This window comes from Lissotriton helveticus, chromosome 3_1 (genome assembly GCF_964261635.1).
Source record: "Lissotriton helveticus chromosome 3_1, aLisHel1.1, whole genome shotgun sequence".
Taxonomy (NCBI): domain Eukaryota; kingdom Metazoa; phylum Chordata; class Amphibia; order Caudata; family Salamandridae; genus Lissotriton; species Lissotriton helveticus.
This window is the reverse complement of record NC_136061.1, coordinates 491,029,261-491,042,111: the sequence shown is the minus strand read 5'-3', so window position 1 is coordinate 491,042,111 and position 12,851 is coordinate 491,029,261.

Genomic DNA, 12,851 nt, shown 5'->3' with positions numbered 1-12,851 from the left:
CCTGTTTCAGTTGTGGCCAGCCGAAGTTCGTGTGAGGAGTTACCCAGCCTGGATCCTGGTTTCTTGGAGTCGCAGCGGATTTTGCCGCATAGAACATTGTCGGTGAGAGGGGGTTGTGTGGGAGGAACGCGGAGACATTCTCAGCGTGCCCCGAAGCCTGAGCACCGTATTCACTGTTAATTACGGAGTGCCGTGTGTCAGTCTTAACTTGCGCTGCCGTTTCTGTTACCAAGCTATTGGGGGTATAGCGGAACACGGAGGTAGTCCGCCTCGTGTTTCCGTTTATGTATGCAATAGGATCTTGTTTACAATCAGTGGCAGCAGAGCAAGGGTTTGGTTCTTACCGGCTTCCGTGTGCACTTTCAAGCTTATAGAGAAGTTCTATTCCGGAGCGGTAGTGGTGGTCGCAACCACCCGCTGCCGGTCATGTATTCATTTTTGTTTCTGGTTGAAATTTAATGAGCGGAGCACGGTGGTGGTCACAACCACGTGCTGCCGTTTCTAGAAGCAGAGGTCTATTCCTTTAGTTTCCTATAACGGAGTGTAGTGGTGGTCGCAACCTCACACCGCCGTTTGTTTTCTTGTATCCTTCATGTGAACTTTAGACACTCTGACTTTGGTTTGAGCACTGTTCTTGGTGGAATGCTTAGGACTAAGTTAGTCCCCAAACTTGCTAAAGACTTTCTCCTTAAGGATTGGGATATCAAAGACATACCTTTTTCGTTTGGGTTAAGAAGTTTACTCATTTATTTCAAATGGTGTGTTATCTGCTCAATACTCTAAATTCTGTTTACACCTGGTACTCATGAATCAAGGTTACTAATGTGGTATGTTTGTTTACAGGAGTGTAATGAACGAATTCCAGCATATTGAAAGCAGAATGAATTGTTACACATCCTTTCAGGTATTAAGGGTTTAGTGAGAATTCATGAGAGTAGACATATCTGTTGACTTTGTTTATATATGCCTGTTCTATTGTCGTTTCAGGTTCTTGTCCCTGCTGACCCTTTCCCTTTCCTTTCCCTCGCCTGATAGTCTGAACACCCAGTGTTACATATTCAGGGTGTTGGTAACGTCAGGAGGTGGACCCTTATTTTCGACTTTCGGATCCTGCAGAGCAATCTTGACAGAATTACGCGCCAACGATATTTTGCTCCGCCCAATCCGGCCGTCGGGGGTAATGGCATCCATGGAGGATGTTCTTCAGGCCCTAGTATTAGTGTAGCAAGAATTGGCTGCGTCCAGAGCAGAAACCACTGCACTCAGAGAGAGAGTGGACAAGTTAACTAGGAATCCATTCGATGCTTCCCTTCCTAATCCTCAGATACAGTTTACAGTCCCTCCACCCATTCCTTTGGCAAGTCCTGAGCGTTATTCAGGGGATCCTTCTAAAACACAGGTGTTCCTAACGCAGATTCTGTTGCATTTCTCATGCAAACCTGCCTCATTTCCAAATAATCACTCTCGAGTGGCATTTGCCATTTCTTACCTGATACGGGATGCAGCGAATTGGGCAGTTTCACTAGTGAGGAATAATGATGCGGTGCTGTCTGATTGGTCAGCTTTTCGAGCTGAGTTCAAAAGGGTGTTCGATAGAAGGGCAACCACTTTCAGTGCTGATAAGGAACTGTTAGAACTGAGACAAGGGAGGAATGATTTATTCACATATTTAACAACCTTCAATAGATTAGTGGCGGAAACATCCTGGTCAGAGGAAAAGCAAATGTCGATCTTTTATCAAGGACTAAGGGAAGGTCTAAAAGATATTATTGCTCAGATCGACCCACAGCCAACCACATGTGCGGACATGACTAACTTAACGTTGAGGCTGTATAGCCGACTGGCTGAAAGAGGCGGTGAGAGGAGGAGATGGGACAGAGGTTACTCGAGATATGAGAACGCCTCTCGTAAAGGGTTGCTTCCTCCTGCTGAACGGAATAAACCTATGGAAATAGGTGCCGTCAGAGCCTCTTTGTCCAAAGAGGAGAGAGATTGTCGCAGGGTTCAGGGACTGTGTATGTACTGTGGTAAGAAAGGTCATTACGTACGAGAATGCCCCTCCAAACCTAAAAGCACGGGGGGATGGTCCAGGAAAAAGTTGGCTGTGTCTACTACAGGTCCTAGTCATGGCACACCGGAGGACAGTAGGGAGGGAAAAGAGGAAACTATGCAGTGGAAGCTCCCTTCCTTGTCCATAGAGACAGTTCCAGATTCTATGTCGCACATTGTTCTTCCCATGAGTTTAGAGAGTCGCCAGAATAATTACCAGGTTCTGGTGATGATCGATTCAGGTGCCACAGGTAATTTTATTGACAGCGAGTTGTTGTCCAACCTCTCATTAAACCGTGTGTCAAGAGAAAAGCCAGAGGAGGTCTGGGCGGTGGATGATAAACCTTTAAAGTCCGGGTTGATCACAGAACAAACTGAGAAGGTAGTGTTGTCTGTCCTGGTCCCTGAAGGTGAACACAAAGATGAGCTGTCTTTAAACATTATTGAGGCACCTCAGTATGAGATAATATTAGGGATGCCATGGTTGAGTTACCACAATCCCCATATTGATTGGATAGGGAAAACGATACGATTCCTATCTGTTGATTGTCAGGCACATTTTGTTTCACATCAACCCTCTCAGGCAGCTGCGTTGTCTTTTCCTTTTGTCATAGCCACGGCGGCTGAAAAGGAAGTGTTGTTACCTAGGGCATACCAGTCTTACAGAGATGTGTTCAGTGAGAGTATGGCTGAGAAGTTACCACCACACAGGGAGTATGACTGTTGAATAGATCTAGTGGATGGGGCACCAATACCTTCCTGTCGTGTTTAAGCCTTATCTGTTCTAGAAACCAAACATCTGAAGGAGTACCTAGATCATTATCAAGAAATAGGTTTCATTAGACCTTCTAAATACCCGGCCGCCTCTCCTTTGTATTTTATTGCAAAAGCCAACGGAGATTTGAGGACCTGTGTGGATTACAGAATACTAAATAAACACACGGTACGCAACAGATACCCTCTACCCCTCATCTCTGTTTTATTAGACCAAGTGAGAAACGCCCAGATTTACACCAGACTGGATCTCCGCGGAGCGTATCATTTGGTACATGTTCGTGAGGGGGACGAATGGTAGGCTGCCTTCAAGACACGTTACGGATTATTTGAGTACACTGTGATGCCGTTCGGGTTGTGCAACGCCCCGGCGGCGTTCCAGTTCTTTCTTAACGATGTCTTGATGGAGTTCGTGGACATAAGTGTTGTGGTATACATAGACGACATTCTGATTTACTCAGAGGAGGTTAGCTTGCATACTGACCATGTCATTCAAGTTCTGCAGCGTTTGAGGGAACATAGCCTTTCTGTAAATTGAGTAAGTGTGAATTCAGTGTGAAAAAGGTGGAATTCTTGGGAGTAATGCTTTGCCCTGAACAATTACAAATGGCAGAACGTGAGGTCCAGGCAGTACAATCATGGCCTGTGACAAAGACTGTGAGAGAAGTGCAATGTTTTCTGGGTTTCGCCAATTACTACCGAAAATTCATCCTCCATTTTTCACAGGTAGCTGTTCCTTTGCCTCGTTTACTCAGAAAGGGAGTAGTGTTTCATTGGTCCAAGGAAGCTGATGATGCCTTTTGATATCTCAAGCAAGCTTTCACTTCAGCACCTATATTGGCTCATCCAAAACCTGAGTTCCCCTTCATTGTAGAAGCGGATGCCTCGGATGAAGCTATAGGAGCGATTTTGTCACAAAGGGATCAGCATACTGGACAGTTGCATCCAGTGGCATATCTGTCAAAGAAATTGAGTTCTGCAGAACTGAATTACACGATAGCCGAAAAAGAACTTTTGGCTATTAAAAGGACTTTTCAGGAGTGGAGACAGTATCTATGGGGGGGGGGGCGGTGTTTCCAGTCACTGTATATTCTGATCACCGTAATCTTCAGTACATGAAGACAGCCAGGCATTTGACACAGAGACAAAAGAGCTGGATGCTATTTTTTGCAGAATATGATTTTGTGATCACGTTCCGACCAGGCAGTGATAATAGAAAGGCCAATACCCTGTCCCGTTTGGAGAATAGAGAGAATACCAGCACAAGACCACCATTAGAAACTATTGTGGAGCCATCCAAAGTGATCTGTGTGTTAAGGGCAGATGGACAGCATAAAAAAATCAGAGGTCTAACGTTGCTTAGGCTTCTTGGAGCAGGGGAGAGATAGGCCGTTCTTTGAAACAGGGGTTGCCTTTTGTAAATAACAAATTGTATTTACCCACATTGGAAGTTCGAAGGGTGGCTTTTGTAGGGTGTCACAATTCTCCGGTGGCTGGACATCAAGGAGTGCAGAAAACCATACAGTTAATGTTAAGACATTTCTGGTGGAAGACCATGAATTCAGACATAACATTGTGGGTGAATAACTGCGAAGACTGTGCTTGCGCCAAAAGTGAGAGTATTAAGAGTAAAGGGAAACTCATGCCCATGCCCACTCCACAGAGACCATGGCAAAGTATAAGCTTGTATTTCATCACAGGGATGCCTTTGGATCAGGGAAAACGGCTGTATTGGTGGTAGTGGACAGTCTTACCAAGATGGGACACTTTATTCCATGCAGGAACCTTCCCACAGCTGGGCAAACAGCACAGTTGTTGCTAACTAATGTCATTCGCCTCCATGGTGTACCTGAAGTCATCATTTCTGATAGGGGACCACAGTTTATCGCCCGTTTTTGGAAATCTTGGTGTCAGGCCTTGCAAATAGTGTCCACGCTTTCTCCCAGTTTCCATCCGCAGACGGATGGGCAGACAGAACTTTTGAATCAAACCTTGAAGAAGTATCTACGCTGTTATGCCCTAGCAGCCCAGGAATCATGGGTATCTTTGTTGTGGATGTCGGTCTTGGCATGCAACAACACCTGGCACAGCTCGGTGGGGGTATCTCCTTTCTATGCCAATTATGGGTTTGATGCGAGAGTAATACCCATCAGTATTCCTGAGGAAGTGGGTAGGCAACCAGCTGTGATGGGACAAGTTCGTCATCTGCATGCTGTTCAGAGACGGGTGACCACACATTTGATCAAGGCCAAACATGATTACAAGCGATGGGCAGATCGCCATCGCTAGGAGGGTCCTGTGTATCGAGTGGGAGACCGGGTCTGGTTGTCCACCCGTAACATACGGTTTAAGCTGCGGAGTGTTTTTCACCCTAGGTACATCGGCCCATATGTTGTGCTCAAACAAATCAATCCTGTGGCTTACAAGTTGAAACTTCCTGCTTCGCTTCGGATACATCCTGTATTTCACTGCAGTCTGTTGAAACCTGCCATGTCAGCTAAATGCCGTGCTTCTCCGCCTGTGATGTGTGATGGGGGGCTGGAATATGTGGTGAGGAGCATTAAAGACTCTAAATGGTGCAGGGGTGCTCTGTGGTACCTGGTTTCCTGGAAGGGTTATTCGGCTGAGGATGACTCCTGTGAGCCCTGTGCGAATGTGCATGCCCCTGTTGCTGTCCGTTCTTTTCATAGGATGTATCCTGCGAAACCTGACCCTAGGAGGCGCTAGGGAGGAGGACCTACTGTCAGGATTTATCGTGTTGCGCCTGCCTAACTGTTTATAGACCATAAATCCCATGAGCCTCTGCAATGAGGAAGTATATCTCTAACCTGCGCGATTGGCTGGTGCGTGTAATTCTACTTCCTGTTTCAGTTGTGGCCAGCCGAAGTTCGTGTGAGGAGTTACCCAGCCTGGATCCTGGTTTCTTGGAGTCGTGGCGGATTTTGCCGCATAGAACATTGTTGGTGAGAGGGGGTTGCATGGGAGGAGCGCGGAGACGTTCTTAACGTGCCCCGAAGCCTGAGTACCGTATTCACTGTTAATTACGGAGCTCCGAGTGTCAGTCTTAACTCGTGCTGCTATTTCTGTTATCAGGCTATTTGGGTTTTAGAAGATAAGCTATTTGGGGCATAGCGGAAAACGGAGGTAGTCCGCCTCGTGTTTCCGTTTATGTATGCAATAGGATCTTGTTTACAATCAGTGGCAGCGGAGCAAGGGGTTGGTTCCTACCGGCTTCCGTGTGCACTTTCAAGCTTATAGAGAAGTTCTATTCCAAAGCGGTTGTGGTGGTCGCAACCACCCGCTGCCAGTCATGTATTCATTTTTGTTTCTGGTTGAAATTCAATGAGCGAAGCACGGTGGTGGTCACAACCACGTGCTGCCATTTCTAGAAGCAGAGGTCTATTCCTTTAGTTTCCTATAACGGAGAGTAGTGGTGGTCGCAACCACACACCGCCGTTTGTTTTCTTTTATCCTTCATTTGAACTTTAGATACTTTGACTTTGGTTTGGACACTGTTCTTGGTGGAATGCTTAGGACTAAGTTAGTCCCCAAACTTGCTAAGACTTTCTCCTTAAGGATTGGGATATCAAAGACATACCTTTTTGTTTGGGTCAAGAAGTTTACTCACTTATTTCAAATGGTGTGTTATCTGCTCAATACTCTAAATTCTGTTTACACCTGGTACTCATGAATCAAGGCTACTAATGTGGTATGTTTGTTTGCAGGAGTGTAATGACCGAATTCAAGCATATTGAAAGCAGAATGAATTGTTACACATCCTTTCAGGTATTAAGGGTTTAGTGAGAATTCATGAGAGTAGACATATCTGTTGACTTTGTTTATATATGCCTGTTCTTTTGTCGTTTCAGGTTCTTGTCCCTGCTGACCCTTTCCCTTTCCTTTCCCTCGCCTGATAGTCCGAACACCCTGTGTTACATATTCAGGGTGTTGGTAACGTCAGGAGGTGGACCCTTATTTTCGACTTTCGGATCCTGCGGAGCAACCTTGACAAACTTGTGACGTGGATGGACAGATGTAGGTGGCCATGCCTGTATTTGGTTAGCATGAATAATGCCTAAATAAGGGTAGGATTTCTATGCCTAAATATGGGCAATGCGAATTATGTCTATATAAGGGCATAAATCGGGAAACCTATATACTGTATCTAAATCGACACACAACAGGCCTTCTACATGCATATAGTCCCAGAGGAGGACTGGGAGGCTAGACTTTGAAAGCACATGCCCATTATAGGGGAGGGATACCTTTTTGATCCTTGACAAAGGTGACCGGTTGAGATGTGCCCACATAAAGGAAACCCTTCTTGCGAAGTTTAGTTTAACACCAGAAAGGTATCCATCTGAGGTTAAGAGCTAACCAGAAGCAGTCCTACCAGTTATAAGCTGATGATTTTGTGGATTACTCCAATAAGTACATGATTATGATGGACTTTACAATTTGATAAGGAAGGAGCAAATGTTCAGTAATGTTTTCCAGGGTTGCACCAACACCTTATTGATTCTAAACTCACTGTCCCCAGAGAGCAAGGAAAGGAGTGTCAATGAAGGGAACTTTGGGGGGACCCCAAGAAGGGTGGACAGGGAAAACCACAAAGAGTTCTCTATATGCCTCCAAAAGAGTTTTCAGAAAAAGGGGTGCCAATCGAATTCTGATTATTAGAAGGGAGGGTGTAGTGTGAAGAGGCCCCAGGGGCCTTCCTAGCCCAAGTGCTATGACTGCTAGCAGTGAGAGCACAATAAGGGGAATGCAATCCGCCCATGCAGCAAACAGTCCCTCACTGGTGGGCATTGCCAATGTAGTGCTGCGGGAGGAGCTTGCCCCAGATAGTTTTGGGGAGAATTCAGAGATTACCCTAGTGTGCCTGGGTGACAAAGAAGTTGTGCCTGAAGCTCACATACCTGATAATACTAAGAAGTACAAGCAGTGGTTCACTATTAATGGAGAGAGGGTGAGGTTCTGAGAGACACTGCTGCCAGCATCACTACTGTGAGGTGTCATCTGATGTCCTCAGAGCAGGTTATCCCTGATGTAGCCCACCATGTTGTGATAGGTATCAACCAGGTAAGTCACTAACCTGTGGCTTTAGTTCCACTACAGTGGGGGGAGGTCAAAGGGTCTCTAAGAGTAGTTGTGAGACCATCAATCCCTGTTGATGGTCTGTTGTGGAATGATCTAGAAGAGCACACTATCTGGAAGAAAGTGGAGCTTAGGTCCCATCTGGTGATGTTGGGATTTCCTAAGTGGGTGCTTATGACCACACAGTCCATGTCAGCCCATCCGGGTGGTCAGAAGAACCTAGAGCCTGAAACAGTGACCGAGGCACCTGCCACGAATAGAAGGAGCAAGGGATGCAGGAAAGCGACCCCAGAAATTGCCACAGTCTGGGAGGAGGCTGGGCCTGAGGATTACCCTGCAAAACAAATTCAAATTTCAAAAAGCTTTATTCGACAGCATGTCATAAAAGCAAAATTATACTTCCTCATACAATCATTAGACATAATTATTATAAATACTAACCAAAGTAAAAATACAATGTTAAAAAGTTATTAAATCTTAAAGCTGTCATTTACAAGTTAAAAAACAGATGTTCTAAAAAGATGTTTTTTTACTTTAAAAAACTGATGTATACGAAAACATGATCAATCATCTTATTGAGAGTCTTTAAAAAATCATTGGCTGGAATCTAAGGATTTTAAAGTGCGGGTGCGATAATCCAAGCCCCCCTTAAGAATTTGGCCACAGCAGTCGCTAGGCAAGGTGAACAATCAGTCTCCAATATCCGTAGTGCCTCAATGTATCTCCGGGTGCCCATGTTAATACATATTGGTTTTAGCCACTTGCTACGAGGGCGTATATAGAGGGGACATACAAACAGCATATGGGATACATTCTCGATCAAAGTTTTACAATTATGGCATTTGTCATCCCAATTTGCCGACCACTTATAACTGAAAGCTTTTACAGGTAGGGTTCCAGTTCTAAACTGGAAAAACAGCTTTCGGTCAAGCGGACTCTCTATAATATCCCAGTAAGCTTCACAGAGTGAGCGAGATTTAAAATCAAGGAACCGTCCTGTTAAATTTGTGTTTATACAGGTACTATGGGTGGACATCCAAATCATTTCCCAATACATTTTTTTCAGAGTTGTTTTTGACGGGAAGCTTGGGACGTCTACATCTACCCATAGATGATCAAGCTCCAATTTTGTTAATAAGCCCCTTATCTCTTTAAGGCATTGGATATTGTGAAAACGGTCAGCCGTGATAATATCCTTTAGTGCAAGGGCGTAATGCGCTAGTTCTGGAGTTGTCCAGATACGCCTCCAGTACAATAGGGGCCGTAACCGTGCTATATCCTCAACTTTTTTCCTGCCGAGATCATATAAAAGCGGAATGGTAGGAGTACTTTGGGGTACCCCAACTAGACAACGTAGGAATTTGTTCTCTGCCGTTGTCAGTTGGGTTAGATTATTGAATCCCCAGAGTTCAGAACCATACAAAGAGGCACTTCTGACCTTCATATTATAAATCTCTAGGGCAGGTGTAATTGGCTTTGTAAAGGAAGCTTTATGCTTTGTGGCTAAGGCACCCGCTAGGTGATGGAATTTTAAAACAGCCATATCAATGTGGATTTTCCAGCCCATATTGCTCTGGAGAGATATTCCCAAATACGTGAATGCCTCTACCTGTTCTAGTGGAGTTCCATTAAAATTAATTGTACCTTTGAAGGTTTTGCGCTGACTCAGGGACATGAACTTGGTTTTTGAGGTGTTTATCTCAAGTCCACGCAGATGACAAAATTCTCCGAACGCGTTCACAGCCTTCTGGAGCCCGCTCGGGGTCCGGGAAACTATCAACGTATCGTCCGCGAACATGAGAACTGGCACGCGGGCCCCAGCCATAATCGGGGCGTCAGTGGGGGAACGGTTAAGATGGTCCACAATACCGTTGATGTATAATGAAAACAGCGTGGGCGCCAATACACATCCCTGCCGAACACCACGCTCGACAGGGAATGAGTCGGTCACCTCACCCTGCATCCCCCATCTGATTCTGGCGTAGTTGTTCTCATGCAGGCGGACGAGAGGGTCAATAGTCCCGGAGATATCCCTGACTCAGCGAGAACCCTCCAAAGTTTGGAACGGGGGACTAAATCGAAAGCCGATTTTAGGTCTACGAAGACCGCATAAAGGGTCCCCTTGGTCAGGGCCACGTTCCTCCAGTAGAGTGCAATGAAATTAAAAACCTGGTCAATTGAGCTAGTACATGGCCGAAAGCCGGCTTGGTATGGGGACAAAATATTGTGTTCTTCTATCCGTTGTTGCAGTTTATTTTGTACTAAACGACCCATAAGTTTTTGGGCTGAGTCTATAAGAACGATGGGTCTATAGTTACTGGGTAGAGATTTGTCACCCTTTTTAAAGACCGGTATTATTTCGGCACCTTTCCATGAGGGTGGGATTGGCGCACCCCTAGCCACCGAGTTAGCTAGACACTCAAAATACCTACACCAAGATGATCTATCACTTAAAAACACGTCAGCAGGAATGCCATCCATACCTGGGGCTCTTCCCCCAGTCACGCAATCTAGCGCTATGCTAACGTCCTTGGATGTAAAAAGCTGATTCTGGTAAAAAATAATTGGGGGAAGTGGGCAGTCTTCTTCGGTAGAGTTTCGTGCATATTGTGGTCTAAAGAAATCTACCCATTCTTGTTTGGCAACGTTATTTTGGGGGGCCTCAGCTACACCTCCTCCATCCCATTTCACAATGGCCCAAAATTGTTTTGAATCCCTTGCTCCACAGGCCAGTTTCAAGTCACGCCATTGATCCTCATCCCACTGTTTCTTAGCTGCCTTCTGGGCAAGCCTATAGATCTCCCTTGCCTTCCTAACTTCTATGGGGTTCTTGCTCCTTATTTCTATACACAGATTTTGGCGGGCTACTTTACATGCGTTGTTGTACCACCCCTCCTTCGGTAGTTTATTAATTCCCTTATCTGGTTTTATAGTTTTCCTAAAAAATATTTGAAGTTTTGCGAATAAGTGGTTATGTACCGCAAACATTATTTGGGGAAAGTCTAACTTGTTAATGTGAGTATTTAAATTAGCCACTTCTTCAATAACCATGTTTTTAAGGGCCACCAGTTTCTCAGGCTTCTCTATGAAACTACCCCATTTAATATGGTGCATATTATTGGAAGCGACTATGTCCAAGGTGACCTTCCCACACCCCGGATTCAATTCTTTAGTACCCATCTGCACTTGGTAATCCATGCAGAGTGGGTTGTGGTCGCTTTCCATCTTAGTTTTAACAGTCATGTCTATCAGACTGTACCACCCCCTTATATCCACCAGGATGTAATCTATGCGACTGGAATACCTACCATTATCAAAGGTATTTTTTCCCATGCGATCAGACGGGGTACGACCATTTGCTGCTCTAAGTCCTCTAACTAAACATAGGGCCTTCAGCTGTATTGCTGCAGCTGACCATCTTTTTACAGCAGGTAATTCGAGCTGGGGGACACCCCATTTACTGTCCTCCTCTTCAGCGAGAAACTGATCCTCTTGGCCAAGGGGTTCAAAAGTGGTGTTAAAATCTCCACCTACTATGATAGACACCTGTATTGAAAGTGCCTCAAGCTGCTGGTCAAGAGCTAAGATTACCTCAGATGTTTGCCTCCCTCCTGTCCCCCTCGCACAAATGTTAAATATGGCCACCTTTTGACCATTTTCCCATGTGATGTTAACTGACAGGATGTCATTCGGCGGGGGACTAGTTTGGTGTACCTTGCAACATAGGGCTTGTTGGACCCAAATAATTTGGCCCCCAGCCGGCCGACCTTTAGATTTTTTAGTTGCTAACGCATGGAAATTAAGGAACCCCACACGATAAACTGGAGCCATAGACCAGGTTTCCTGAAAAAGGATGACATCGTGCTGGTCAACAAAACTACACCATTCAGGGGAAGATATTTTATTATCAATACCAGCCAGGTTCCAGGAAAGAAAAGCCACCCCTGACAGAGTACTCGATGGATCCCGCGGGTTTTCAGCTGCTAGACTCGTGTCCTCAATCACTAGTTGATGTTCGGTGACTGTAGGCACGATGCAGCTGTTCTCTAGAGAGGCCCCATCTGTTTCGGGCAGTCATGTTCCCCAACAGGGTCCGAGCAGGTTAATTGGCCAAGGTCCCTACTCTCAATACGCTGCCCAATGGAGTGGGATCTTTCCCTTGAGGTTGTATGTGGTATAGGGACCATGTTAATTTGTGGCTCACTCCTATCCTTGGGACCGTGCTTCCTGCCAATCTCTGTTGCCACCATCATTCTAGATCTAGCGGTCCTCACGAGTCAATCACATTCATTCAGATCGGACAGGGCCCCAAACCGATTTTCCAATCTAATACCACCATCTCTGGTTTGAGCATCCCTCCCCTCTGTTCTCAACATAGGGGCACGTTTCGACCGTGATCTACTATGGTTCACTACACTCCATCTTCTACTGTCGAAGAAATCAAGGGTTAATGGCATCATATCAGAATCCCTACGTTGTGGGGGGAACACGTTTGCCAATATATTTGGAAGCACCTCAGGACTAGAAAAGTTCAAGGCTATACAGTTACCCTTGAATTTTTTGGGGTAATCCCCAAGCCATGCTACCCTTCTAGCGATAATAATTTCCCCTGCCAACTGCTGTTTTCCCCATGGTGATATCTTCATGTTTTTCGTCAGCCAGTGGAGTGCTTTATCAATTAGAGAAGTTGTTGTCTCTACCTGCCCAGGTGTTAAAGAAGGAGCGTTTGCCAGGATCAAAACTAAAGGAGAAGCTTCAACTACAAATTGAAACGAGTCTCGCTCTTTACGTGGTTCTTTGTGTGTTGTTGGAGGGGCCTTTATGATTACAGTTTGACCCTCCTCACCTACTGGGGGCTGGGTGGGTGGGGGTTGCTGAACTACGTTCTCACTATCTCTATCCCCTCCTCCACGGTGAGCTTCCTGATTTTC